Below are 24,159 nucleotides of genomic sequence, written 5' to 3' on the forward strand. Positions count from 1 at the left end.
GCCTCTCCCACTTCATAATTCCTAGTATGCTGCTTGTTTCTGCCAATTATCTAGTACTTGACATTGACTACTCAGGTCCTCTGTGAGTGACCTTTTCAGGGTATCTAATAATAGGTGACTATTCTGAGGTCTTAATAGGTGACAAGCACTGTGCTAATTGCTTTGAATGCATTTTGTCATTTTATATTCACAATCATCCTCCAAGGTACCAACCAACCAAACCTGTTGCTGTTGAGTCGGTTCCGACTCATAGCAGCCTTATAGGACAGAGTAGAACTGCCCCATAGAGTTTCCAAGGAGTGCCTTGTACTAATTTTATCCCCATTTTACAATGAAAAAACTGAAGCACAGAAAGCTTAAGTAACTTGCTCAAGATGACAGAAATAGGAAGTGATTGAGCAAAGATTTGAACCTAGATAGTGATTCCAGAATCCATGTACTTAGCCATTTTGTTTTTCTCCTTGGTGCCTACTACAATTCACTGCACTCAAGAAAGAACTTTTTTTTTTGGAAAAAAAAATGAACATTAATATTTATTGAGTATTCATTATGTTCTAGGGCTCAAGGAGTTCATTGTGCTTGGATCCACAATCAACACCCATGGAAGCAGTAGTCAAGAAATCAAATGATGTATTGCATTGGGAAATTTGCTGCAAAAGACTTCTTAAAAGTGTTGGAAAGCAAAGATGTCACTTTGAGGACTAAGGGGCACCTGACCCAAGGCAATGCCTCATATGCCCGTGAAAGTTGGACAATGAATAAGGAAGACCTAAGATGAATTGATGACTTTGAATTACAGTGTTGGCAAAGAATATTAACTATACCATGGTCTGCCAGAAGAATGAACAAGTCTGCCTTAGAAGAAGTACAGCCAGAATGCTTCTTAGAAGTAAGGAGGGTGAGATCTTGTCTCATGTACTTTGGACATGCTATCAGGAGGGGCCAGTACCTGGAGAAGGACATCATGCTTGGTAAAGTTGAGGATCAGCAAAAAAAGAGGAAGACCCTCGGTAAGATGGACTGACAATGGCTGCAGCAATGGGCTCAAACATAGCTACAATTGTGAGGATAGTACATGACCAGGCAGTGTTTTGTTCTGCTGTACATAGGGTTACTATGAGTCAGAACCAACTAGACGGCACCTAAGAACAACAATAACAGTAATTGAAATAGACAAGAAAGGACCTCCCCCTAGAGTCAAACCCTGAATTTGGACTTCTACCTTCCGGGTGCTGGGAACCTCCTAAATTGTGAGAAAGTAGATTTCTGTTCTTTGAAACAACTCACTTGTCTTATTTCTGTTACAGAAGCACTAAGAAACTGAGACACAGTTGGAATAATAATGAACTCCTGGAGAAGTGACTCTCAGGAAGGCATAACCCATTGCTCATTCACCCTATAGATGGCATGTTAGAGAGCGCAGCTCTCAAAGGGTGTCTGGAGGTCCCAGGGGAAACCCCGAGACCCTTTCAGGGGTGCATAAAGGCAAAATTGTTTCAATAATATGTTATTTGTCTTTTTCACTCTCATTCTCTCCCAAACATATGGTGGAGTTTTCCAGAAGCTAAACGAAGTGTGATATCACAGCAGATTGAATGCAGAAGCAGATATGAGAATCCAGCTGTCTTCTTTTAAGGCAGACATTCAATAGATTTGCTAAAATGTTAATCAGTGTAATCCTTCTCATGAAATGTTTGTCTGGGAAAAGATATTTTTCATAAATATGCTAGTTATATTTAACATATTTATTATTGTAATTTTTAAATGAATTAGTAAATATTATAAAAATGTTTAATTTCTAATACTGTAAATAGTGATAGATAAAATCCTTATAGACAAAAGCTTTTTGTGGTCCTTAATAATTCTTATGAGTGTGAAGGAGTCCTAAAACCAAACAGTTTGAGAACTGCTGGTCTAATGGATGAGAGCCCAGGAGTTAGTGTGGCTGGGTTTGAATCCTCACACGTTACTTAACCTCTCTGAGACTTAGTTTCCTTGTCTGTGAATGAGGCTGCCTCATACAGTTATTGTGAGCAACAAATGAAATAATGTGTTTATAGTACTTTGCACAGTGTTGGGTCCAGAATGATCACTTCATAAATGTTCATATTTATTTCATTGGTTGCATATCCATTATATGCATAACCCTATGCTAAGTGCTGTGAAGAATATAAAATGACAAAAGTCACAGACCTCAAAGAATTTTTCATCCAGCAAAGGAGAGATTTTGGGGGTGTGTAGTTGTCATCTTTGGGTTCAATTCCCAGCTCTGCCCTTGACCAGCAACATGATCTTGAGCAAGTCACTTCCCATCGGATAAAGTTAGATAATAAAGGCATCTATGATCTTCAGCTGAAAACTGGGATTGATGGGGGGAAGATTGTCACTGTCACCACACCATCTGACATTTATTGAGCATTTACTTTGTTTTGGGGCTGTGCCACGTGTTCCCATGTTTCATAGCATGTGATCTCAGAGCAACACTGGGTTGGGAGGGGGCTGGGTGTGTGGGTATGATCACTTGTTTTTAATTGCTGGACACTTGGACTGTCAACAGCATGAAACTTGTGGAAAGTTCAACTAGAAGGTGGTGGAGCTGGGTTTAAATCCAGGTACTCTGAAAAGGTAGGGATTCTTAAACACCGATGCTGGATTAAGAGGCTCCAGAGACAGGGTAATCAATTCTACAGGGGAGAAACATGCCAATTCCACAGAAGGAAGGCTTACTCTGTGTGACACTGGTCTCAGAGGGAAGTCCTTGGAGCTGAGCTTGGTGTGTTGCAGCATTTGGTCAGAAGACTAGAGAGTTTGGTCAGTCTGGGGAATGACACCTCTCATTGTGAAATAATCTTCTTAGTGGCACCTCCAACACTGGCTGTAAGCCCTTAAAGCAGGGACCTATCTGACTGTTGTATGCTCTAAGACAGTGGTTCTCAGTCTGAGCCACAAAAACCCCTTTCTGTGACAAATACAAGGTGAAATTTATAGGTAGTGTAGCTTACCTAAGCATATAAAACACAGGAAACTTGGAAAGTAATTAGAATGAGTGTCAGGCTGGCCTATACAGAAGACAAAAAATTGCTGGGACAAATTTCCAAAGTGTCCACTAGGAGGCGCTGTTCCTAGCCAGTGTTGAGAACGACTCATAGTCCCTCCGTGGTGAAATGGGCTGTTTGCCCTTCCCATTGTAATCAACTCATGTGACACTCCTGAGGCGGCACGTTGGTCTCCCAGAGGTCCCCTGGGAGGTAAGGGGGGAATAAAGAGAGGAAGTCACAGAGTACGGAGGTGACCCCCATGTTCATGTGATAGATTTCTAGTCATGTGTAGACACCATGTGTAAAGTGACATAAAAAAAAAGTTTTAGTTATTGAGTCATTTGCTTAAAAAGTTATTATGAAGTAATATTTGTTTTATGTTCATTGACATGATATTTTTAGGTTACTTTGTATCATAAAAAAACATAGCAAGTGATAAATATTCATTTTAGATTTTTCTTTAAATTGACTCAATTTTTTCTTTCATCTAAATACATATATTTAATGGGACTTTATTCTAGCACATAAATGAAAAACTTGTATTACTTGACCTAATTAGAAAACCCACTGCCCTTGAAGTTGATTCCAACTCATGGCGACCCTGTAGGACAGAGTAGAACTGCCCCGTAGATCTCCAAGGCTATCAATCTTTACAGAAGCAGACTGCCCTATCTTTCTTCCAAGCAGTGGCTCGTGGGTTCAGATCGCTGACCGTTCATTTAGCAGCTGAGCACTTTAACCACTGCGCCATTAGGGCTCACTAAAATACACACCCACAAAACAAAACATTGTTATTCAATTCTTGCTGATACTGACACTTGCTTTCCAACAAAGGCCTGCTTTCTAGAAAAAGGGAGTTTAACAAGTTTTAAAGAGATTTTAAAGACATTGGCACTGAACTGAAACTATCCTTAACACTTTAGTTACTACGGGATGAACGGTATACCAGACACTTTTTTTTGCTTCTGAACATGTAGGTAGCACCTTCTTCTGTTATTCCAATTCTAACGCATTTGGTATCAAGGTGGGTCTCTTCTGAAGTGCGTGAAGCTCTGAAGACGGAGCTGGAGCCTCATTGTTGCGTAGGTTGAGCATTCCATACAAAACTAACACATCCAGGAAATACAGAATGCAGAATAAGAACAGAATAAGGTGCTACCTACAGGTTCAGAAGCAAAAAAATGTCTGGTATACCGTTCAACCTGTAGTAACTTAAGTGTTAAGGAGAGTTTCAGTTCAGGGCTAACTGCTTTCCTGTGTGACAGTGGAGCCCTGGTGGCACAGTAGTTAAGAGCTTGGCTACTAACCAAAAGGTCAGCAGTTCAAATCCCCAGGTCAGCAGCTCGAAACCACCAACTGCTCCTTGGAAACCATATGGAGGCAGTTCTGCTCTGTCATATACAGTTGCTATGAGTGGCAATCTATGTGATGGCAACAGGTTTGGTTTTTTGTTTTGATTTTGTGTGATAGTTAGGGAGCCCTGATGGGTTTATTTTGATTTTTCTTTGTCATATTTGGAAAACTGGAGGTTCCCATTTAACCTAATAGAAAGGCGCCAGCAATAAATCCTCTTTAGTTTTTATTGGTATGTTGACACACCACAGATTGGTGGCGCCAGAGTGTCACTCGCCTTACTGGTGGCTTGTATTACCTGATTGTATTTCTCAAAATCCATACTATGAACTAAAAATTTAAGCACAATTAGTAAGCATGCATTCCAGTACTGAAAACACATGCCACCAAAAAAAAAAAAAAAATTGGTAATGAAAGGTCAAAGTAATCAGAAGGACTAAAAGAGAAGGGGAAAGGGATTAATTTTCTCTTGTGATTCAATGCTATTTAAAGCTTCATCTATGTCCCACCCAAAGCATCTCTCATATAACAGTGGACAAAATATCTGCCACTGTGGGCATATTGGTATGGTGGATGGCTTCCTGGCCTTGGAGTCAAGGGGCCACCTACTAGCTATATGTCTTACACCTGTTGCTTGGCCTCCCTGGGCCTCTCTGTCATCACCTGTAACACGAGGTAGTTGGAGAAGATCTCTAAAATTCTTTTGGATCTATTTGGAGCCCTGATTCTCATTGGAAGGACATCTAGGACTTAAGAAGGACTTCGTTTTGCTTTGTGCTTACAACCGCTGAAGGAAACTGGTGGCCCTGTCCCTAATATTTTTAAACTAGGCACCCGAGAAAGGTGAATGTGAGTGTACAAGTCCATCCCACCCACACACGTCCTTGGTGGTCATGTGAGCGCTGAGTGTATTTGTGGGGGCTTTAGGACTTCAAGCTTTTTTACAAGTTTATTTTGTTAAGCACTGATTGAGCAACCTGTGGCTTTCCAGCCCACATGCTTCCTGAGTCTTGCCTGGTCACTAGGTGCAGGTGCCTGCAAATGTGTATGGGGGATGGTGGGAGGAAGGCTGAGGAGACAGGAGAAGACAGCAGAGTTTATCCCTGGTGGCCTTTGATCTGCTCAACCACCAAGGCAGGCCTGCTATAGCCGGAGTTCGGCTGAGCAAGGTGGCTAAACGGCACTGGAAGGCAGATGTTTGGAAATGCAGCCTTGCTCCTCTCAGAGACTCCTTCTTGTGAGGTCTCTGCTGCCAGTTCTGAGACATTCCTGACCAGGTTGAATTCTCTGGATAAAGATGTCTTATTGAGATGATAATGTGATAAAGCATCGAAAACCAAAAAACCAAACCCATTGCCTCTGAGTCAATTCCAACTCATGGTGATGCCCGGGGTGGTGCAAATGGTTTGCACTCAACTACTAACCTAAAGGCTGGTGGTTTAAAACCACCCAGTGACACCACAGAAGAAAGGCCTGGTGATCTGCTTCTGTACAGATGACAGCCAAGTAAACCCTATGCAGCAGTTCTGCTCTGTAACACCTGGGGTCTCCATTAGTCTTAAGCATAGAAAAACCAAACCCAGTGCCGTTGAGTCGATTCTGACTCATAGCAACCCTACAGAACAGGGTAGAACTACCACATAGAGTTTCCAAGGAGCGCCTGGCGGATTTGAACTGCCGACCCTTTGGTTAGCAGCTGTAGCACTTAACCACTACGCCACCAGGGTTTCCCTTAAGCATAGAGAGACCTGTTATTTGAGTTGCAGACCTGAGTTTTTATCACAATCAGATCACTAATCAGCAATGTGGCTTAGACAGGACGCTGAACATCTCTGGTCCTTTCTTTCCTTATTAGTCAAATGAAAGATTAAGTTATACCAGTGGCTTTTAAGTAAAAATTTATGCCTCTCTCTGTGTGTGTGTGTGTGTGTGTGTGTGTGTGTGTGTGTATGTGCTAGATAGGTAGATCAGAGAGCCCCTTGAGAAAATGATGAAAGTGATAAACGTCTCCCTGGAAAAACTTAGGTAACATTTTATATAAAATTGCTGGATGTTTCATACCCCCTTGATGCCTATTCATGGATTCTAGGTGCCAAACCATTGATTCTGTGCCTTATTCAGCTTGTACATTTTCTACTCAAGTGAAACTTCAGTTCATTTGTAAACATGTGTTCAGTATATTCTCCCTCAAACGCCAATTCCGCCTACCTCAGCCTACCATGGCCTCCCCATATGCTGAGCAGGTTATTCCCTGCACAAGGTGTCCCCAGCTGCTGTCCAAGCCTTTTTCTAATTCACATGGCGACAGAGCATGGGCCACCCCTACATTAGTTCCCTGACAGATGAGGCCTTATTAATTCCCTTGTACTTTTCTGTTCATATTCATCTCTAAGTCTCTATCGTATGCAGCTGAGACTGGGGAAAGCAAACAGAAACGGAATGTAGGGAAACAGAAGGAGACGCTAAGTAGAAAGAAACCCAAAAATCGTCCTTCCTATCTACAAATTGCTGGGTGACTGTGGGCAAGCTACATAATATTTTCAAGCATCAGAGCCAACATCAAAATCAAATTGGCTCTTGCTGTGTCCTGTGGGTGAGATAATGGTGGTAAGGGCCCACAGAAATTCAAGGTCTTAGATGCTGCTGTTACTGCCAAATGGAGGATGAAGAAAGTCTACAAAGTTCTATAGTGTTGAATGTCCCACTGCTTCACACCAGGACATCCACCTTCACATGGATTTTTACACAATTTTTCTTCTTCTTTTTTTTTCCTAAGGGGGTGAAAGGAGGAAGTCAGTGCACATGACAGTGGTAGGGCTGAAAAATTCCCTATTTAGAAATCTGATACAAAAGCAAAGTCATCGTTTTCAAATCAAAACCTGGCTCCACCTCATTGGTCTGACTTGGGCTTCTACAGGGGCTTGGGGAGAGGCTTCTTCCAAGGATGCATTTGCCTGGAGCTGTAGGGCAGGGGCCGTGTTACCTCTGAGACAGGCCCAGAGAGTAACTGCTGTGAATGAAGAGCATACGGCTTACATCACCATCTGGTCCCACTCAGGCTCCACTCTGCCCTCTCCTTACCTCTCCATCCAGCCATATGACACGTCTGTAGTTCCTCTAGGTCTGCGTGCGTTCCCTCTCGGGGCCATCATGCTTACTGTTTCTCATGCTTGTGATTTTGTTTCCTGGCTCTTTGCTTAAGGAGCCCTGGTGGTGCAGTGATTAAGAACTTGGCTGCTGATCTCAAGGTCGGCAGTTCGAATCCACCAGCCGCTCCTTGGAAACCCTGTGGGGCAGTTCTCCTCTGTCCTGTAGGGTCGTTATGAGTTGGAACCCACTCGATGGCAATGAGTTTGCCTGCTTAAATCCTACTCCTCTTTCTGTTCTCAGCCTTGAAGTCACTTCTGAAGCCTTCTCTGATGCCTGAGCTTGGATTAGATTCCCCAGTGTCCCATGAATTCTATCCTAGCATGATTGTGATTGCTGTTTAACCAGCCTGGACTCCCAGCAGATTTTAAGGTCTATGAGATCAAGGGCTGTGTTTGCTTCACTGTTAAATTTCTGGCTTCTGGCCCAGTACTTGGTGCGCAATACCAAAAAAAATCAGTCATCATTGAGTCAATTCCAACTCATGGCTACCCAATGTGTTTCAGAGTAGAATTGTACTTCATAGGGTTCTCAGCAGCTATGATCTTTCAGAAGTATATTGCCCGGGCTTTCTTCCCAGGTGCCTCTGGGCAGATTGAACTCCCAACCTTTTGGTTAGTAGCTGAGAGCTTAACTGTTTGTGCCACTCAGAGACCCCAATACACAATAGGTGCTCAATAAATATTTATTGAATGAATTAAAGGGAAGATTGCTTAGTTCTTCTGACAGTTTGGAAGTTAAAAGAGTTAATTGTGTTCAAGTATATTATATATATTAATATTATACATACCCACATACTAACATTATACATACCCACATGTACTCCCATCTCCCCTTCCATCTGTTATGGAAAGCTCAGATTTATTGTGTTAACTATAAGTCTGGAGTTTCTCTTCAACTTCTTCCTCACCTCCCCAGCTAAACATCCAAGCAGTCACCAAATCCTAGGCAGTCCATATCCTGAGTTCTCTTAGATTCCATCTTCTTATTTCTATTCTTAATGGTATTGCCCTCATCATCTCCTGGTTATGTCAAGATTCCACTGCTCCTCAACCTTCAGCATCTACTTTGTTCTGAGTGCTCCTCATCATGGCATTTGAAACCATATCTGGATTGGCTCACTGGTCTCCCATGAGGGAGGTACCCATGCTGGGCTCTTGGCCATTCCTCAGATGTCCTTATTGTTTTGTTCTCTTAATTCATGCTGTTTCCTCAGCAAGGAATCCCCATCTCCTCCGATGCCCCACCCCCCCAAGTCTGTCTATTGAAGTTCTACTTATCTTTCAGGGATTCGCTCAGATCCCTCTTCTAAGCATCTTAAGAATAAGGATATCCCTCTTAAGTAAGGAATAAATGTATCCCTTAAACTCTCTGAATCTATTCTGTTCCTGAGTTCAGATTGCGTGCTTGGATATGGAGGAATAATGGGTTATCAAAAACTAATAGTCTTCTGATTTTGAGAGAGCAGTAGCTAGCATTCAGATAGAGAGCGATTCCTGTCATAACAGCAGCCCATGCTTATCATCATTTACTAACAACCAGGCCCTGGGCTGAGCTTTTTGCCTACTCTCTTTTATTCTTCACAACAGCTAAATGGGGAACCAGGAAAGATAGGCTCTTTAAATATCCCCATTGTACGGATAAAGAAACTGAGATTCAGGGAGGTGACCTGAGGTTCCCACAGTCACCCAGCAAGGAAGTGGTGGAGTTGCCCTTTGAATCTAGTCCACTTCCCTCTAGAGCTTGAGATGGTAACTGCTGTGCCCTCTGACAGGAAGGGGCCAGGGCTCTGTCCTCTCTGTATCACCGGTGCACGCAGCGTGGCACTTTGCATCAAATCAATGCTCCATCAGTTCTCTACATGAACAAAGCTTTCTAACTGGCATTGACAGAGTATATTTCATTCTCTTTTATTATTAATATTGATAAAAATGTGATCCATAAATGTGACCCTTTTCTTTATTTAAATAGAAGTACGTACTATACCTGATTAAAAAAAAAAAAAGAGTACAAGAGTGTATAGAATGAAGATAAAGTTTCATTCCCTCTACTCAGGCTGCCTAGCCTAATCCCCAGAGGCAACCACTGCTAACAGTTCTTGTTTATCTTTCTGGAAATATCCCATGTATAAATCAGCATATGTGAATATAGATTCCTTTAAAAAAAAACACCACCACAAATGGGAGCCTACTGGATGTTGCTCTGCATCTTGCTGTTTTCATTTAGAAATGCGTTCCAAAGATGGTTTCATTTTGGCATATACAGATCTACTACATTCATTTTAAGGGCTGCCTAGTCAATGGCAGTGGGTTTCGTTTTTTTTTGGTTTAGTGTTCTTTAGAATGGATATACCATGATTTATTTAATGCATACCATTGATGGATGTTTAAGATTTCTCCTATTTTATAATTACAAGTAATGTTGCTGTGATAGTTAAGGTTGTGTGTCAACTTGGCTGGGCCATGATTCTCAGTGGTTGGCAGTCACATGATCACATCCATAATTAGATTTGATATAATGTGATCACCTCCATGATGGAATCTTCTGTGAGTAGCCAATCAGTTGAAAGGAGTTCTTGGTTGTGTGCCCTGCATCGAATATAAGTGGACATTCTGGCAAGGCTCGTGGGCTTTTGCTCTTTCTGGATCCTGCAGCTGGTTCCTGTTCATCAGTTCAGTTCTTGGGGCTTGAGCTAGCAGCTTACCTTCGGTCTTGCCTGATGATCTTGGGATTCATCTATCTTTGCAGCCTGTGAGCAAGAGCCCTGCTCTCTGACCTGCCGATCTTGGGTTCACCAGCCCCTGTAGCTATGTGAATCAGGAGAACCTTCTATAGTTGGGACATTCCAGCCTCTACAACTGCGTGAGGCATTTCCTTGGTATAAATCTCTCTCTATATATCTTTATGCGCTTTACCGGTTTTGTTCCTCCAGAGAACCTAGCCTAAGACAGCTGCAAAGAATACCCTTGCACACAGTTCTTTGCTGTCATGGCAAGTGATCTGTATCTGTTTATGTTTAAATCTGGGGTTTTAACCTTGTGGGTTAGCTGTGGGCAATAGTTCCCTTTTTAAAAATGGGAAACCAAGACACAGAGGTTTTTAGGAGTTCTTTCAGATGACTGGAGAGAGGAAAGAAGGAAGGCAGGGAGAAGGTCAGTAGCCCTATAATTCCAAATTTTCAAAACAGGGTTAGATTTGAAGGTTATAAATATAGAAAGACATGGTTCCCCTCCTGACGCCAGTAAGTAATTTCATAAATTTAGTGTAAGATATTCCAACAAAATTCAGATGTTTTCCCACAGTGACCACATCGATGTTTTTGTTGACACAGCAGCTTCTTTTAAATCATTACTTTGTTGGTGTTCATGACTTTCTGGGACCCTAAGCATTGATGGTGAGACTTTGGATCTTACTTTGGACACATCATCAGGAAAGACCAATCACTAGAAAAGAACATCATGGTTGGTAAAGTCAGCAAAAATGAGTGAAACACTCAGTGAGATGGACTGATACAATAGCCAAGACAATAGACTCAAACATAGCAACCATCATGAAGATGGCACAGGACTGGGTAATGTTTCATTCCCTTAAACATAAGGTAGCCATGAGTCAGAGGTGACTCAAGGACAGCTAACAACAACAGCAAGCACAGACATAGCCTGCCTTCTGGGTGATCCAGCACTGGCTAGGTGTGAGGAACTGGGCAGCTTCAGGAAAAGTGGGTCTTATGTCCTGGAACTGGCCAGGGGAAATGCTCAGAGTGGAACCAAGCACAGATCTGCAGCCTTAGTCCCAACTGTCTACTCTACAGATGAGAAAAACTGAAAATCAGAGTTTAAAGATGTGACTGTCAAAAACTATTCAGTAGCATCTCAATACAGGTCTTCCAACTCTCAGGCTGGTGACCATCTCAAGTAAGCGAAACACTAGGAAACCACTCATAAATAAACATAAGCCCTATTTCTTCGTTTTTGTTTCATAAATGCAAACAAGGAACAAGAGACTCACGAGGCTGCTCTAGGTTGATGGCATGCTAAATGTCAGCTCTCCACATCCTGGCCTGCCCCACAAGGATATATTACTGGAGTGGGAAGTGTGATTTAGCACGCTCCGTTAGGAACCGGGAAGCAACAGTAAATGGGCCTCAGGGCTGTATGTGTGCTCCCGTTGCCCATCACCCGGCCACTCCAACAGCCATAACTATAGCTCGAGGATGACCATCAACTGCTCTTCCATAGTATTTCAAGCCTGGCAGTGGTGTTATCTTGTGCCCTGTTAACACTGCTTTGAGAGCTCTGGGCCACTGCACTGATCAAGGTAAGATCTGAACCCGCAACACTTCCTGTCAAAAGAACCTTGTAAATCAAAACTTTCAGAGGAGACAGCAGCTGAAACAGCCTTGGTGGCTGTGAGTTTTGGCGGTGATGATCCCCCTGGAAGCTCCTTGGCCTTTACATGCATACCATCATCAGTTGCTGTTGAGTCAGTTCCAACTCATGGCGATCTCCTGTGCATCAGAATAGAGCTGTGCTCCACAGGATTTTCAACGCCTGACTTTTCAGAAGTAGATCGATCCCCAGACCTTTCTTCTGAGGAGCATCTGGGTGAACTCGAACCTCCAACCTTTTGGTTAGCAGCTGAGCGTGTTAACCATTTACCCCAGACGTATGACTGTCCTATTTTTCTTCATTCTGGCCCAAGTGCAGGCAGGGTGGTATGGTGCTTAAGGGGCTCAGGAATAAGGACAATCTGGATTCCACTCCTGGCTTCATTACACACTGCAGGGCACACCTGAGTGAGTTATTTCAATCTCAACAAATTGTCAACCAGGAGCAGGTTCATTTTCTCTCGATGCTCTGTGTATGTATGTGTGAAAATAAAATTAGGAATTTGGACTCTAGGATCTTACTTGCTTTACAAAGGCCACTGACTGGAATGTTAAGAGGCAGTAAAGCCTAGTGGTTAAGAGCATGTTTCTGGAGCCAGGCCACCTATGCTTGTGTCCTATGCTGTGACATCTTGCACCTTCCAGCTGTGTGACCTTGGACAAATCACTTCACTGCTCTGTGCCCAAGGTTCATTGACTCTAAACAGTAATAACGGTCCTTAACTCACAGGTTGGAAACCCTGGTGGTGTAGTGGTTAAGTGCTACAGCTGCTAACCAAGAGGCCGGCAGTTCAAATTCCACCAGGCACTCCTTGGAAACTCTATGGGGCAGTTCTACTCTGTCCTATAGGGCCGCTATAAGTCGGTATTGACTCAACAGCAGTGGGTTTTTAACTCACAGGTTATTGTGAGGAGAGCAGATGTGTACGTGACACAAACAAAGCACATGAAACATGCACCATTGCTGTATGTAAAGGTCTTGTTTTGAAAGAAAATGACTATAGTTGTAACTCTCCTGCTCCCTCCTACAAATATAATATGCCTTTCTTTTTCTCCCTTATACTTTAATTGTTAAAAGTATGTATGTAATAAAATATACTCACACATATGTGAAATGACAAATTTGTTTATTCATTCAACAAATACTTATTGGGACCTTATTATGTGCAATTTGAGTCCCTGGGTGGTGCAAACAGTTAATGCGCTTGACCGCTAACTGAAAGGTTGGAGGTTCGAGTCCGCCCAGAGGCTCCTTGGAAGAAAAGCCTTGGGATCTACTTCTGAAAAATCAACCATTGAAAACTCTGCGGAGCCCAGTCCTGCTCCTACACACACTGGGCTGCGATGAGACAGAATCAACCTGAAGACAACTCATTTGGTTTTTTATGTTCCAATTACTGTGTTCTAAGCACTGGGGGCACATCAGTGTCCACAACCAACACAAATTCCTGCCATCTTTAGTGAGGGAAGCTTATACTTTAGTGAGGAAGACAGATGGCAAAAAATTAACATAATAAATAAGAAAATTATAGAGTATATTAGGTGGTGATAAGTGCTACAGAAAAAATGGTGTGGGGTGGCTGAGGGAGAGAGGAAATGCTGGGAGGATGTCTCTTGAGAAGGGTGCAATCTGAGTAAAGCCTCACAGGAGCTGAAGGAGTGAGCCGATGAGGCACTGGGTGGAGAGGGCTGAGGAACAGCAAGGAGAGGGCAGGGGGTGGTGGTGGGAAATAGGCCCCAGGGCTAAGGGGTGGGCCATATGGGCCATTGCAAGGATTTTCGTAGGCCATGGCAAGAAACAGGATTTCACCAGATATTTTGAGAAGAGGAGTGACATAATCTAATAAAAGTTACAAGGTCAGTCTTTTCAGCATGGTTCATTTAAGCAAAGATTGGAAACAACCTACATGGCCATCAGTAAGGAGGTGATTAAATAAATGCAGCCCTGGTGGCATAGTGGTTAAGAGCTTGGCTGTTAACCAAAAGGTCAGCTGTTCAAATCCACTAGCTGCTCCTTGGAAACCCTACAGGGCAGTTCTACTCTGTCCTATAGGGTCGCTATGGGTCGGAGCTGACTCAACAGCATCTAACAACAACATAGAAAAGAAAGCTTGTTAAATATAATAAAATATGTTACCCAGATATGTTGTTAAGTGAAAAAAGCAAGGTGCAGTATTATGTACCAGGCATCCTCATGGAGATCACCGTATTTTCATAAAATACCCCCTGAGGGACCTAAGGGAAACTGATAGCCTGTGAGGAACCTAGAGCCTCTGGAGGGCAGAGTAGGCAGGACTCTTTTCAGCCACCATGTCCTTGCCTCTTTTCGTTTTGAACCATGTGAATATATTACCTGTCTTTCCAAAAATGATATGTAAAACACAAAAAAAATTTTTAAAAGTTAAAAAAAAAAAAACCCAAGCTAGATGTTATATAAAGAAAAAGTTAATGACCCCCCCCCCATCTTCCAGTCCCCACCCAGATCGTGTTATCTTCTTTACTTGGCAACATGATGAACAAAAGACCAGGGTCAATCTCCAGGCCAAGCCAATAAATCTAACACATATTATTATAAATCTAACATTTATTATATTTATTTAGTAGCTTAAGGCATTCATTACACGGACGTCCCATAGTTTGAGTAGCGACGCCCCACTGGGAGCACATTTGTTTGCAGTGTCTGTGCGTGGGCATGCATTCTGACGGTGCTGCGGTGAACATCTTGGTTCATAATAGTTTGCCTTTTCAACTGATTTCAAATACTCCCTCTCAGTTGTTATGGGAGTCCTGTGAGGTGTGGGAGGCAGTTACCTGTCTTCCCATTTGTGGAGCATTGTAGTAGGGAAACAGTTCTGAGACAGCCATATGAAGTGCTGGGTTGTAGTCCCCAGCTCTGCCTCTAACCAACTCATTGTGTAATTTGGCTGAGTCCTTCCCTCTTTCCGGATTGAATTGTGTTCCCCCAAAATGTCTGTCAACTTAGCTAGGCCACGATTCCCAGTATTGTATGATTGTCCCCCATTTTGTCATCTGATACGATTTTCCTTTGTGTTGTAACTCCTATCTCTATGATGTTGATGAGGTGGGATTAGCGGCAGTTATGTTAAAGAGGCAGGACTCAGTCTATAACATTAGATTGTGTTTTAAGCCTATCTCTTTTGAGATATGAGAGAAGTGAGCAGAGAGACAGGGGGACCTCATACTACCAAGAAACAGGTGCCAGGAGAATAGTGCGTCCTTTAGACCCGGGATCCCTGCATTAAGAAGCTCCTTGACCAGGGGAAGATTTATAATAAGGAACTTCCCCTAGAGCAGACAAAGAGAAAAAGCCTTTCCCTGGAGCTGGCACCCTGAATTTGGACTTCTAAACTCCTAGACTGTGAAAGAATATTTTTCCTCTTTGTTAAGGCCATCCACTTGTGGAATTTCTGTTATAGCAGCCCTAGATAGTTAAGACACTGGGCCTCAGTCTTTCCATCTGTCAAAGAGTGACTTGGACTAGGTGATCCTGAGTGACTTTCCCATTTCTAAAGTCTTCATTGGATTGCAAGTTTCACAAGGAGAAAAGCTAGGCTTGTTTTTTTCACTGTTTTTTTTTTTTTTATTATTGAGCCTGGCACCTAGTAGACCAGCAATGGATATTTGTGGAATAAACGAATGAATGAATTCTTTGTCTTATTCAAGGTCACATAGCTTAATCATAGCAAAATGTGTGAGTTCCTATTTCTTTTTTCCTCTACATCACACAGCCTCCCACCTCTGAAATATCTTTGCCCTTGACCTTTACATCTTGTAACCACATGATCTTTTGCTCATCTCTGGTACTCATGTGATGCGTGTTTCCCTGTCAATGGGCCTTTTATATCTTGGGCCAGAGCTCTAATCTTAGCACCGTATTTACTACGTGTATGGCCTTGGGCAAGTTGCCTGTCCTTGCCAAGCCCCTGTTTCCTCATCTATAAATAGTTCAGTAATTACTGTGCAGATGTGCTTTGAAGTAAATTATCTAAGATATCGTATATGAATCGCCTGGCAAAGTACCTGGTGAATAGCAGGTGCTCAATAAATGGTTGCAACTGTGGGTCGAGCAGGGTGTAGTCAATTGATGGGCATTTCAGTTCGACAAGTGACTAGTGGGCATCTGTTAGATGTGAGACATCGGCCTAGGTGTGGGGTGGTTCAGTGCTGTGAGTATTGTGACCTATCCCTCAAGTAAAAAAAAAGTAGATCATCACAAAATCCAAGAAACATCCAGCTGGGTTTGTAGTGGAATTTCTTAAGAAATGGGTAAGTATACTGTTGCAAATTCCCCTCTTGCGTAGTTACTGAGTTAAAACATACACACACACACACACACACACAGTTTTAATCATTTGACTTAGTTTCTATGCTTTGCACTATTTTTTATGGCTTGTTGCTGATTTCAGAGGAGACCTTAGAAATTGGGGTGGGTTGAAATAATTGAGATAGGGCAGGGGAGGGGCAGCTGAAGGGTTATTTGCTTTCATTTTCCTCAGAGAAAATGAAAGAGAATCTGAGACTCAACTCTTTATCAAATTCTGTTGCTGTAGAGAATTTTAGGAACATGATTAGGGTCCAGAGGAAGAAATGCAAAAGGTTACTTATCTCAGAAAAGTGAATCAACTAGGGCTTCTTATGTGCAAGTTAGAGAAGACCGAATTGGCTTAAATAACAGTTTATTTAGTTTAAAATATTTAGCAGTAGGCTATTCTCAGGTGAGGCCTGATCCAGGGACTCCAGTGATTATCACCAAGAGCTTTCCTTAGTGATGGCTTCGTTTTCAGCTCTGGCAGCTACAGATCCACTCTTGTGGTAGCAAAATGATGACGGCAGCTGCAGACCCCATATTCTTATACTACATCATCCAGGGGAAGAGAGAGTCTCTTCATCTGGTTCTGCACAAGCCCTGGAATTCCTTCTCTCTCATTGGTCTGGAATGGATTACGTGGCTTTTCCTGAGCCAATCATCATTAATCACTTCTGACAAATTAATGGTTTAAGCCAATGTCTTAGTCATCTAGTGCTGCTGTAACAGAAATACCACAAGTGGATAGCCTTAAAAAACAGATGTTTATTCTCTCATAGTCCAGTAGGCTAGACGTCTGAATTCAATGCACCAGCACTAGGAGAAGGTTTTATTCCTCTGTTGACTCTGGAGGAAGGTCCTTGTCATCAATCTTCCCATGGTTTAGGAGCTTCTCTGTGCAGGAACCTCAGGTCCAAAGGACACTCTCTGCTCCTGGTGCTGCTTTCTTGGTGGTATAAGGTCCCCATGTCTCTCTGCCTACTTCTCTTTTTTGTATCTCAAAATAGATTGGCTTAAGACACTATCTAATCCTGTAGATCTCATTAGTATAACTGCCCTAATCCATCTCGTTATATCATAGTGATGGGATTTACAACACATAGGGAAATCACATCAGATGGCAAAGTGGTAGACATACAATACTAGGAAGCATGACCTAGCTAAGTTGACAGATATGTTGGGGGGACACAATTCAATCCATGACAGCCAATCAGTACCCACCTTTGGAGGTGAGAGTAGCATCAATTCCAACCAATATAAGAAGGTTAACAATAAGGGAGTTGTGACTTCACGAAGGAAGACTGGGATAATATTGGGAAGGAGAATGGACACTAGGTAGCCAGCACACAATAACTATTGCCATGATAAATTATTTATGAAGTAGCTACTACCTGTTGGAAACGGTTTTAAACATTTTACATGCAACAACTCATATAATACTAATAAAAACCCTAGGAGGTACTACTATTATTACTATCCCAAGGATGAGGCCACAGAGGCAGGAAGAGGTCAAGTATGTTGCCCACCTGGGAAGCAGAAGCATAAGAATTGAATCTAGCAGGAGCAGATTAACCAGTTAGCAAGGTATGCATGGATTTACAGTAAGCAAGGTACACACGGGTTTACTTGTGTTTACTTACTAATATGTAGTGCACAATTTCACATCAAAGATGTGGTGAAAAAGAGATGAAATTGTGCACTACAGATAGGCCTGTGCATACCTTGGTTGTCGGGTAATCCATTCCTGGCCTAAAGACGGGGGCTCTGAGTCTCTGCTCACAACACTGTACTATGGGTTTCGCCAGACTCAAGTTGGGACCTAGAAGTCCTTCTGCTCCACAAAATCTTTTCCCTAATACTATTACTGTAAAGTGTATTTTACCTTGAGATGCTTTTTAAAGAAGATGATGCTCCCATATTCTAGATCATTCACTTGGTTGAAAGCTTTTGGGTAGTTCCAGGATTCTTTCAAGCTTTTTAAGAGTACATGGGAAAAACAGAGTCATTTTTTGTTTAAAAGTACTCTTAGAATGCTCTTATCTTTCATCTATCAGTACTTACTGTCTCACAGTGGGTTGGACATGTGTTCCTAGTCTTTTTTCTATAAGCCTTTACTAGCAGCAGGGTTAGTGTTGCTTCCCCTCACCCTGAAGCTTTAAGGAGGCAGAGCAGAAAGGTTTGCAGAGGTGGAAGCAGCTCAGTGGAAAGATGTTCACAAACCTCTGCTTTCTGACACCTTTACTTCCTTTTTCCCCTTTTTTACTTCCTTTCTTTTTTTTCTTCCCTCTCTCCCTCCCTCCCTCTCTTCTTCCTTCCTCCCCCTCCTTTCTTTCTTCCCTCCGTCTTTCTTTATCTCAAGCTATTTTCTCTCTTTTTGTTTAATAAAACTAATACCTTTTTTTTTTGTTTTTAAATGTAAAAAGGACAAATGAGAAAAAGTTAGAAAGATCTCATGTAGTACCAGCTTGCTCCCTTTAATAAATAACTACTCTTATCTTTTCGGTGTATTGCCCTCACTTTTTGTTGCAGAAATTAGATGTCAACAACAATTGTTTTATAGTACCATTTCCCCTTTTAAAACGTACCTGGTTTTTTTTTTTTTCCCCACATTATTAAGCATCCTTTAACATCATCATTTTAAATTGTCAGAGTGGGAAGAAAATTGTCAGAGTGGATATGCTTCTTTTTAAATTTATTTAACCAGCTTTCTAGTTTGGACAATTAGATTTGATTCCAGTATTTTGATGTTAAAACCTCTTTACTCATGAGCATTATTTGGCTAAATCTTTGCCCACATTATTGGTTATTTCCTCAGTTTGATGGGTCAAGTGCGCCCCTTTCTGTAGGCAGTGCCTGTCTTCTCCCGGTTACCTTCCCAGGAGGTGGCCCTCTGTCCCCACTCACGGTGCCCTCACAGGTCATGGGTCATTATTACTGCATTTTCCCACCTCTGAAGATGGGAGGGCTTTATCAACTTCCTTTGCTGTTGCATCCAGAGATGCTTGATTTTTCATTTCCACATTATCAGATTCAGGAGTAGACTCAGAATGCAGGAACATGGTTGGTATCGTTATTGTCTTCCTGACTTTTTATGACTGTGTAGTATTCTCTCTTCACTGGGCACACAATTTCAGATAGCTCTTGGATGGCCAGCTTGAGGAAAGGTCATGCAAAAATGGCAGAGAGATTTAATAGGTGGCCTTTTCACACTGTCTTTTTGAGAGACTACGGACCATATATTATGTTTGGTGCTTAATGGCGGTTTTTTTTTTTGTTTTTTTTTTTTAATTAAATCTTCAAAACAATCCCATCAGGTAGGTGTTATTCCTGACTTTAGCAAAGAGTGGCTTACGGAGATTAAGTTATTTTTTTCTGAGCTGGAGTCTAAACCCCAATTCTTTCTACTTAACTCCCTATTGTCTTTAAGGTACTTAAACCAGTTAAAGAGACCAGTTGTGCACAAATGGAAAGTTAAAGTAATGGTATAATGTGTGGATACCAGGCTGTTGTGTAATATGATAGGGGGTGGGAGGAAGAGGGACCTGGGATGTGGTAGCCATTATGAGCAGCTGGGGCATAGGGGCATTTGGTTATAGAAGAAGTCCTTTTGGGTAGGGGTAGTCCACCAGGGACCGTCAGCCCTCACTTGTGCCTGTAGAGACTGTGGGGAGATGGATCACGAGTTTGGGTCCCAGTTGAAGGGCAAGCTGATCAGGGTACCAGCTCTACTCTCGCCCCGACAGCAGTGGCTGTATATTTGGGGATTTCCAGGGTTCAAGAACTTCAAGCATCTCATGTACTGAGGGGGCTGCAAATATAAGCATTGTCATGACCCTTGGGGCTATTTTTCATAACCATCTCTGTCATAATTTCCTAGTACTGAATCAAAGAGTTAAAGGCCAAAGAGCTCTGGCAGAGATGTCCCCATAATACTCTGGGGAAACAGTTGAGGTCATCTTTCCAGTTTCACATTTTTGTTCCTTTGAACCCACACTGTGGCAAGATTGTCAAGCCTCTTGTATGTCCAATGTGAAACATAGTGCTAGGCGATTCCTTAAACACGGAGCCAGGTAAAACATCAGGGTGTTTTTCTGCACAGGGTGTGTGTGCTTTTCAAGGGCCTGTGGAAAAAAAGAAATTGGCTCCAAAATTCAAAAAACTGTAAAAGCAAAATCAATAAATGTTTAATTAAATGCCTACCCAGCATGACATCATAACATTGTATCAGTTTATGAATTTTAACTCCATCCCTACATCAGTGTTACCACAAAACCATGGAAGTTGAGGACATAGTTCTGAAACACATGCAAAAGTGAGGATTACCTGTATTTAGTATTTACTGTGGAGCACTGGGAGCCCTGGTGGCACAGTGGTTAAGAGCTACAGCTACTAACCAAAAGGTTGGCAGTTTGAACCAACTAGCTGCTCCTTGGAAACCCTACGGGACAGTTCTACTCTGTCCTGTAGGGTCGCTATGAGTTGGAACTGACTTGACAGCAATGGGTTTTTTTTTTTTTTTTTGGTTTCGTGGAGTATTGGGATCGACTTGATGGCAACGGGCTTGGTTTGGTTTTTGGTGGGGTATATGGTGTATTTTAAAATGTCTAATACCATGGAATGGTGGTGGGGGGCGGTGAAGTATTCACAAGTGTGAGTGGCCCTGCATGGCATTAAAGTAAAACAACGCAGGGCTCAAAAATCTTCATACCGTTGTTTCTGTTGCCTCCTAAGTAACAGGGTAGAAAAGAGCTCCAACCCAGTGATCCAATTAATTTCCACATTTATGAGCACCTGTAAGAAATGTAGCATGATAGTTAGGTCAGGCTCCAAACCAGGAGGGACAGTGTTCATGTCACAAGGAAGACTCATACTTCTTCAACGGTTCCCCTCCTCCCAGCAGTAGCTTACTGACTCTGTGACTCCAGAAAGTCGTTTAGCTTCTCTGAGCTTCAGTCATCTGTACACCGTCATCTGTAAAATGGGTATAGTGATACCCATCTCATGAGGATTCAATGAGATAATGCAGATAATGTGTGTTGCACTTTGCCTGGCGCCTAATAAAAAAGCTCAATAAATGATGCTTAAAACATCTCTGCTCAAAAAACCACCAAAAATGATATATTTTGATTATAAAATGATGAGGCGAAATCCATATATTGTCCATGGAAACGTGATTTAAGATATTTTTTAAATTGTACTTTAGATAAAGATTTACAGAGCAATTAGCTTCTCATTAAATAATTAATACACATATTGTTTTGTGACATTGGTTGCCAACCCCACGACATGTCAATACTCTCCCCTCTTTGACCTTGGATTCCCCATTACCAGCTTTCCTGTCTCCTCCTGCCTCCTCGTCCTTGCCCTTGGGCTGGTGTGCCCATTTAGTCTTATTTTGTTTTAGAGGCCTGTTTTATCTTCGGCTGAAGGGTGAACCTCAGGAGTGACTTCAGTACTGAGTTAAAAGGGTGTCTGGGGGCCATACTCTCAGGGTTTCTCCAGTCTCTGTCAGACCAGTCAATCTGGTCTTTTTTGTGACTTAGAATTTTGTTCTACATTTTTCTCCAGCTTTGTCCGAGACCCTCTCTTATGATCCCCGTCAGAGCAGCCAGTGGTGGTAGCTGGGAACCATCTAATTGTGATGGACTCCGGTGGAGGCTGTGGCAGCTGTGTTCCAGTAGTCCTTTGGACTAATCTTTCCCTTGTGTTTTTGGTTTTCTTCACTGTCGCTCCCCACAGGGTGGGACCCGTGGCATAGCTCAAGATTTTACAAGTTGATTCTTACTGAAGCAAAAGGCAGGCAATGGAGGTGCACACAGCAGGTGGCACACAGCTGTTTAAACTCTGGCCCCAAACATTCACTTGCCTATTTCTGAAAAACATACCAATCAGTCCCAGGTGTTGTGAAGCAGCCCTTAGGAATGTAAAAGTCAACTTAACTGACTGGAACCAGGTAATGGCACTTGTTAGCAGAAACCAGGCAGGCCTAGGTTCCTCCTGTTTTGTTCTAGTTGACTCCCACTCTAGTTAATGGATCTAAATGATTCTGGATTTCTTTAAACAGGAATGGCATTAATTGACATCATACAGCCTTTAACCTTTTATAAAAGCTTCACGAACACATCATTTACTCTTTAATACAGCGGGGGGTAAGAGTGTTCTTAACTGGTTACGTTTTCCTTATCTTTCCTCCCTTCTATCTGTCCAGTGTTTCAGCATATGCAACTTAGTGCCTGGAGGCTGGTTCCTAGCCTACTTGGATGCAAGAGGCCCAGCTCCTTCGCAGAGAAGCTCACTTTCTAGTGGGAGAGAATTGCACCATGATAGCTTCGATGTCGACCCCCTGGGAGGCAGTGCAATGTAATATAGAGGGCTTAGGGATTTGGGGAGAGCAAACCTCAGTTCAAATACTGTTTGTGCTCATTTCTAGCTCTGTGATCTTGGGCAAGTTTTTAAAATCTCTCTGAGCCTCAGTTTCCTCATTGGTAACCTGGGGATATTTTTTACTTTGCAGGGTTGTTGGAAGGATTGAACAAGAACATATATGTGCAGTGTCTGGCATATAGTCAGAGCTCAATAAATATTTGCTTTAAAAAAATTATAATAGAAGTTTATAGAAACCTTTTGGGATCCGAGAGAGTTAATAAAACACCTCCTGGTCAGGGAAGCAAAAATCTTTGAACTAATGCTTTTCTGTCCACTGGTAGATTTCCAGCGTAAAGAGGTTATAATTACCTTGGCTGGCCGTCTGAATTTGCGTTTACAGACTCCAAGGGCCTAGTAAGGTCTTTCTAGTTTGGGGAGAGGAAGCTTGAAGGGCACCCATGGAAGCAGTTATTGTCTGCATTTGGGCAAGTCACCTTAACTCCCTAAGAGAAAATTCCTTTGTCAGTAAAATGAGGATATAATGCTGGCTACCTGACATGACTGCCATAGGATTCAGAAAGATCATACGTGTGAAACGTTTAACACAGTGCTGGCACATAGGAAGGGCCCGTTGAAACTGAACTATTAGCGGAGACACAAGACTGCTGTGAATTTCTGGAGAAGGGTGCTTGGGAAGAGATTTGTGGGCCTCCTTCCTGTCAGCTCACTTCAAGCAGCATCTGTTCATTGAAATGTTGAGCAGATCTAGGCCTGGTGTGTCTGTAGCAATGAAAAAGTGCTTTCTCCCTGATCCTTACTCTGAGGGCCTATTCTCTTAACAAAAGAGAAAAAGAAAAAAAAGAAAAAGCCAGCACACATGTTATTTATTTATTTTTGGTTAACGTTAAATTGAGGTTTTGGCCGAAACTCAGCCTGTGCGTACTTGAAAAGCCAACAGGCTCGTTGGGCAGCCGATCAAGCTCTTGGGATTTCCCCGTGGGGCTGCGGAGAGTACAGACAGGAAGCCCGGGCACCCAACGCCTGACCAGAACTTCCGGGGGTGGCTGAAGGGGGGCAAGAGCATCCTGCTCAGAACTCTCTAGAGTGCTCAGGCCAAACCTGTCGTCTGCTCCCAAGGGCGTGCTGGAAGAGGGTCCCCAGCCTCAACCCGGCGGTCTGATTCCAGCAGGAATCCGGGGGGAGCAGGGGGTGGGGGCGGGGAGGTTGAGGCTTCTCCCAGGGAGAGTCTCACACTGTCAGGCTGGAGCCTTCCATTCTGGCCCAGCCTCTTCCCCCGTGGCCACTCTGAGGAGGGAATGAGAAGGGACTTTCCAGAGAGCGTTAGTTAGCGTGCAGGGTGTGGAAATGGAATAAAAGCATATGCAAATAGGCCTTTGTGTGCCTTCCTCTACCTCAGTGAGCAAGAGCGTTTCTCCAGAAAGATGCAGTTCCTCAAGCCACTTGACGGCTCTCTTCCTCGCTTGGATAGCAGCAGGCTGCGGAGTGGAGTGGTAAACCCCGGGCAGGAAACGTGCCAAACG

The 24,159-nt window shown here is 42.8% G+C and overlaps 1 long non-coding RNA gene across 3 annotated transcripts in view; it reads left to right on the top strand.

Annotated features, from left to right (window-relative positions):
* Window positions 1-453: 453 nt before the first annotated feature.
* The window catches only part of LOC135229446 (uncharacterized), a 111,440-nt gene continuing 87,734 nt past the window's right edge, over window positions 454-24,159 (top strand). For 2 of the 3 annotated variants that reach the window (XR_010320154.1, XR_010320157.1), the window contains exon 1: window positions 456-24,159. This is a non-coding gene — a long non-coding RNA (uncharacterized LOC135229446). The other variant, XR_010320150.1, reaches the window with a different exon arrangement.

Source organism: Loxodonta africana, chromosome 2 (genome assembly GCF_030014295.1).
Source record: "Loxodonta africana isolate mLoxAfr1 chromosome 2, mLoxAfr1.hap2, whole genome shotgun sequence".
Taxonomy (NCBI): domain Eukaryota; kingdom Metazoa; phylum Chordata; class Mammalia; order Proboscidea; family Elephantidae; genus Loxodonta; species Loxodonta africana.